General features: G+C 40.1%; 1 non-coding gene across 1 annotated transcript; it reads left to right on the forward strand.

Moving 5' to 3' along the window:
- The first annotated feature begins 4,865 nt into the window (after positions 1–4,865).
- LOC119062733 (U1 spliceosomal RNA) lies at positions 4,866–5,029 on the forward strand. Its single transcript, XR_005085035.2, has one exon. It is a non-coding gene; the product is annotated as a U1 spliceosomal RNA (small nuclear RNA).
- Positions 5,030–6,059: the final 1,030 nt, after the last annotated feature.

Consider the following 6,059-nt stretch of genomic DNA (forward strand, 5'->3'; position numbering starts at 1 on the left):
CCTGGACTTAATACCACTGGGCTCTTTTATCTAAAAGAGAAATGAACTCCTGCCTTGTTTGGGCCATTTAACTTGGGGTTTTCCTTCTACTCACAGCTGGACCTAATTTTAATGAAGATAGCACCTAAATGGAGATGTCCAATGGACAGTTAGAACTGATGGGTCTAAATAAAGAGAAAGATCTGAGAAAGCTACATATAAATTTGGGAGTTCCCAATCTGTAGCTGGTCTCTGAAGCTATGGCAACATGTGAGATCTCCAAGGGAGAACTGTCTAGTGGACAGAGAAAAGGATCTAGAACAGAACTCTGAGGAACACCAACATTCAGGACGAGCAGAGAAGAGGAGCCTGCTCAGGCAGCCAGAGAGAAAGGAAGTCACAGAAGTACTGTGCCACGGAACCTTGGGGAGGACACAGTCCCAAGGAAGGGTGATCAACAACGGTAAAGGCAGCTGTCTCTGCTGCTTCCATGGGTGTGGATGGCACCATAGAACCCGGATAAACCAATGTAGGTTTCTGTTGCAGCCCACATATCTATACAGGCTGATCATTCATCCTCTGGCTCAGTGCCCTTCAATGGGCCCCAAGTTTCCTTCTTTTTCTTTTTTAAAAATCTTCACCCGAAGATATATTCATTGATTTTAGAGGGAGAAGGGGGAGAGACACACACACAAACACACACACAGAAACATCAGTGTGAGAGAGACACATCAGTCAGTCGCCTACCCTATGCTCCCTGACGAGGGTGAACCCACAACCTATGCATGTGCCCTGATCAGAGTCAAACCCATGACTCGCAATCAGGATATAAGGCAGATTTCAGTATGTAAGACAATGTCTAACCACTGAGCCACATGGGCCAGGGTCCCAAGATTCTTAAGGATAATGCTCTAGCTCCTTAGCACACCGTTTAGACCCCCTCCAAAGACTGGCCCTAGCTTTTCTGTCCAGCCTGTTTCCTTCCCCAGCACACTCTGTCCCTGACAGGCCTGCTTCCTACCTTGCCTGCCTTGGCTTGTGTGCTTCTCTCTGACTGAAGAACTTTCCCTCCCTCCATTTTCTCCCCCTGCCTGAATCCTACCATGCTTTAAAAGACACCTCAAATGCCAACTCTTTTGTTCCCTAACTCTTCCAGACAGGTTAACTGCCCTCCAACCCCATCCCCCCCCCATAAGTGTTTTGCTCACAGTCAATCACAGCCCTCATTGTAGTTTGACCTGTGTTAAAGTTGGTTGTTACATGTGCGTCTCCCCAACTAGACTGTGGGCTTAGGAAAGTCTGTGGCTGATTCTCGCTACTCGTCCCTGCCCCCTTGGTGTCTTCTTCACAGCTTGTTGATGGTTAAGAAGTGTTTATGGATTTAATGGAACAGCTGTTCCTCACAGCCCAAGTTATAGTGTAGTCTCTATTTTCCTCGTCATATCACTCCAGGAGTCATGGGGATGAGGGAGACACTAAAGTAAAACCCTACTTAGAGCAAAATAGACAAGCAGTTGAGTTTGAATCCAGCTGCTCCAGAAATAGTCCCAGTCTGAATGTCCCCTCAACCAAGCAGCTTATAGCATCCTATTAACAGAAAAGCAGTAAAAAATTAATAAAAGTTGGTTCTTTGAAGAGATGAACAAAATTGACCTATCTTCAGCTAGACTGCCCAAGAAAAAAAGAGAAGACTGAAGAGACTAAAATGAGGAATGAAAGAAGGGCCTAGAGAAATAAAAAGGATTATAAAGCAATACTATGAACAAGTATATTATTTAATGCTATCAAATTAGATAACTTAGAAAACATAGAAAAATTATTAGACAGAAACTACCTCAAAAAAACAGGTAGTTTGAATAGACCTAAAAAAAAGAGATTGTGTTAGGATTTTTAAAACTTCCTACACTGCCCTGGCTGGTGTGGCTGAGTGGACTGAGTGCCAGCCCACAAACAAAAGTGTTGCTGATTCAATTCCCAGTCTAGGCTATATGCCGGGGTTGCGGGCCAGGTCCCCCGTTGGGGGTGTGTGAGAGGCAACCACACATTGATGTTTCTCTCCCTCTCTTTTCCCTCCCTTCCCCTCTCTCTCAAAATAAATAAATAAAATCTTAAAAATAAAGATGTTTCCCACAAAGAAACATAGGCAGTAAAATTTCAGATATCCCATGTAGAAATATTTTCACCAATACATCCTTTGGTACAAAGGAAATAAAGGAAAGAATAAACAAATGGGACTATATCAAATTAAAAAGCTGCTGCATGGCTAAAGAAACCATCATTAAAATGAAAAGGGAACCAACCATATGGGAAAATGCATTTGCCAATGATACCTCAGACAAGGGTTTGATCTCCAAAATATATAAAGAACTCATATGACTCAATGCCAGGAAGACAAACAATCCAATTAAAAAATGGACAAAGTACCTGAACAGACACTTCTCCAAGAGAACATACAGAGGGCCCAGAGGCATATGAAAGGATGCTCAACATCACTAGACATCAGAGAGATGCAAATTAAAACCAGTGAAATACCACCTCAAACCAGTCAGAATGGCCATTATTGACAAATCAACAAACAAGTGCTGATGATAAGGAGAAAAAGGAACCCTAGTGCACTGTCAGTGGGAATGCAGACTGGTACAGCCACTATGGAAAACAGTATGGAATTTCCTCAGAGAACTAAAAATGGAACTGCCTTTTGACCCAGCAATTCCACTGCTAGGATTGTACCCTAAGAATCCGGAAACACCAGTTCAAAAGAACCTATGCACCCCAATGTTTATAGCACCACTATTTACAATAGCCAAGTGCTAGAAACAGCCTAAGTGCCCATCAGTGCCCATCAGTAAATGGATCAAAAAATTGTGGTACATTACACAATGGAATACTACACAACAGAAAGAAGGAACTCCTACTATTTGTGATAGCATACTCTCCAGTATTATGCTAAGTGAAATAAGTCAGGTGGTGAAAGACAAATATCATATGACCTCACCTATAACAGGAACCTAAGGAACAAAACAAACAAACGAGCAAAATAGAACCAGAGGCATGGAAACAAGGAACACACTGACAGGGACAAGAGGGGAGGAGGAGGGAGGGGGATAAAGGAAGAAAGAAGAGGAAGAGCCCAGTTAAAGAACAAGTATAAATGACCCATGGACATGGACAACAGGGTGGGGATTGGCTGTGGGAGGGGGAGGAGGCAGGCAAGGCAGGGGAGAGCAACAGGGGAAAATTGTGACAACTGTAATACAGCAATAATAATAATAAAAGAACTCCAAAACAAAACAAAACAAACTTCCCACAAAGAAAATTCCAGGCCCAAATGTCTTCACTAGTGAATTTCACTAAATGTCTAAAGGACTAATACTAATGTTTCACACTCTTCAAAAAAAAAAATAGGAGGGAACATATTTCAACTCATCCCATGAGTCCAGGATTACTCAGATATCAAAACCAGACAAAGATATCACAAGAAAAATATGTATCAACATCACTTAGATGCAAAAGTCCTCAACAGAATACTAGCAAAATGAACCCAGCAACATATAAAAAGACTGGGATTTATCACAGGAATGCAAGATTGGTTTAATATTTGAAAACTAATATAACCAAATTAATAAAATACACCATATTAATAAAGTAATGGACCAAAACCACACTATCATCCCAACAGATGCAGAACAAGTATTTGAAAAAATTCAATACCTATTCATTACAAAAACACTAAAAAAATTAGGAGTAGAAGTGCATTTTTTCAACTTGATAAAGAACATCTTCAAAACTCCCCACATCTAATATTAGACTTAGTGGTGAAAGACTGAAAGCTTTCCCCCTAAGATCAAGAGCAAGATGAGGATGTCTGCTCTCACCAATTCTATTCATCATATGCTGAAGCTTCTAGACAGGACCATTAGGCAAGGAAAAAACAAAAGGCACCCAGATCAAATAGGAAGAAGTAGAACTATCTCTATTCATATATATGATTTTGTATATAGAAAATTCTAAACAATACACACACACACACAATTAGGGATTAATTAATGAGATTAGCAAGGTTGCAGAATACAAACTACAATATACAAAAATAAATTGTATTTCTATACACCAGCAATGAACCATATGAATATGAAATTAAGAAAATAATTCAATTTATAGTAACATCAAAAATATTGAATATTTTTGGAATGTATTTATCAAAAGAATAAGATATATACACCGAAAATTGTAACACATGATTGAAAAAAATTAAAGAAACCCTAAATAAAAGGCAAGAAATCCTATGTTCATAGTCAGAAAACTTCATATTGTTAAGATAGCAATACTCCTCAAATTGTCTATGATTCAACATAACCTCCATCAACATACCAGCTGACTTTTTAATTAAAAATTAGTAAGCTGATATACAAGTTACATGGAAATAAATGCAAAGGACTGAGTTTGACAAATAATCCTGAAAGAGAAGAGCAAAGTTGCAGGAGTCACAATTTCATGTTTCACAACTTACTACTAAGCTATGATGAGTGAGTGGTACTGGCATAAGAATACATAGATCAATGGAATGGAATTAGGATTCCAGAAATAAACTCCTATGTTTATGGTCAATTGATTTTTGATAAGGATGCCAAGACAATTTAGTGGTGAAAGAATAGTTTTTTTTTAACTAAAGATGTGGGACAATTGAATATCCATACGCAAAACAAAGAAGTTAGATTGCACTTCACATTGTACATAAAAATTACCTCAAAATAGATAATTTAGCAAGAGCTAAAACTCTTGGAAGAAAATATAGGAGTAAATCTTTGTGATCTTGGGTTAGGCAGTGATTTCTTGGATATGACATCAAAAGCAAAAGGGACAAAAAGAAAAACAGACAAATTTGTCTACTTACCTAGAAGGGGAGACACCATGATCAAGAAGGTGCATTTCCCATGGCGAGGCTCAACTACTGCACTCTGGATGTGCTGACCCCTGCGACTTCCCCAAATGTGGGAAACTCCACTGCATAATTTGTGCTAGTGGGGGGCTGCATTCATGCTCTTACCCTAAAAGAAAAAGAAAGAAAAATTACTTTTCTGCTTCAAAGTTTCTACAATCTGCAGAATAGGAAAAATTCTAAACTACATCTCTAATGAGAGTCTAGTATCCAGAATATACCACAACTCAATAATAAAAAGATAATAACCTAACAAAAAATGAACAAAGGATCTGAATATTTTTCTCTAAAGAAAATATACAAGTTGCTGATAAATACATGAAAAGCTGTTTAACATTATTAGCCACCAAGAAAATGCAAATCAAAACCACAATAAGAGACTTCTGGGAAAGATGGAGGCATAATCCTCCTTGCACAACCAAAAGGAGGAGAACAAACTTAAAAACAAAAAACAACCATAACTGCCAGAAAATCGAACTGTATGAAAGTCTGACAACCAAGGAGTTCAAGAAGAAATATTCATTTGGACTGGTAGGAGGGGCAGAGACAGGCAGCCAGACTGGAGAGGACATGAGGCAAGGCCACAGCTGGTGGATAGGGCAAGGTGGTGGCTGGCAGACCAGGCAGTCCCACATTTGTGTGCAGGTAAACTGGGAGTAACAACTGGGGAGTGAGACAGATCGAGTACCCAGGGATCCAGTACCAGGAAATAAAGCCTCAAACCTCTGACTGACAAAACCTGTGGGAGTCGAAGGAGCAGGAGAAACACCTAGCCTCACACAGGATAGTTTGTTGGAGAGACCCACAGGGTCCTAGAACTACACAAACCCACCCACCTGGGAATCAGCACCAGAAGGGCCCAATTTGCTTGGGGGTGGTGGAGGAAGTGACTGAAAGAAAACCTGTCCAGACCTGAGCAAGTGCCATTGTTCCCTCTTGGACCCCTCCCCCACATACAGCGCCACAACACAATGATGCGGGTTGCCCTGCTCTGGCAAATACTTAAGGCTCTGACCCTTACTACTAACCGCACACTGAGGGGAAAAAAAAGCCCCAATGAAAGATCAAAGCCCCAGAAAAAAATACAACTAAGTGACAAAGAAATAGCCAACCTATCAGATGCACAGTTCAAAACACTGGA

Source organism: Artibeus jamaicensis, unplaced genomic scaffold (genome assembly GCF_021234435.1).
Source record: "Artibeus jamaicensis isolate MK-2021 breed Jamaican fruit bat unplaced genomic scaffold, CSHL_Jam_final contig_1998, whole genome shotgun sequence".
Classification (NCBI taxonomy): domain Eukaryota; kingdom Metazoa; phylum Chordata; class Mammalia; order Chiroptera; family Phyllostomidae; genus Artibeus; species Artibeus jamaicensis.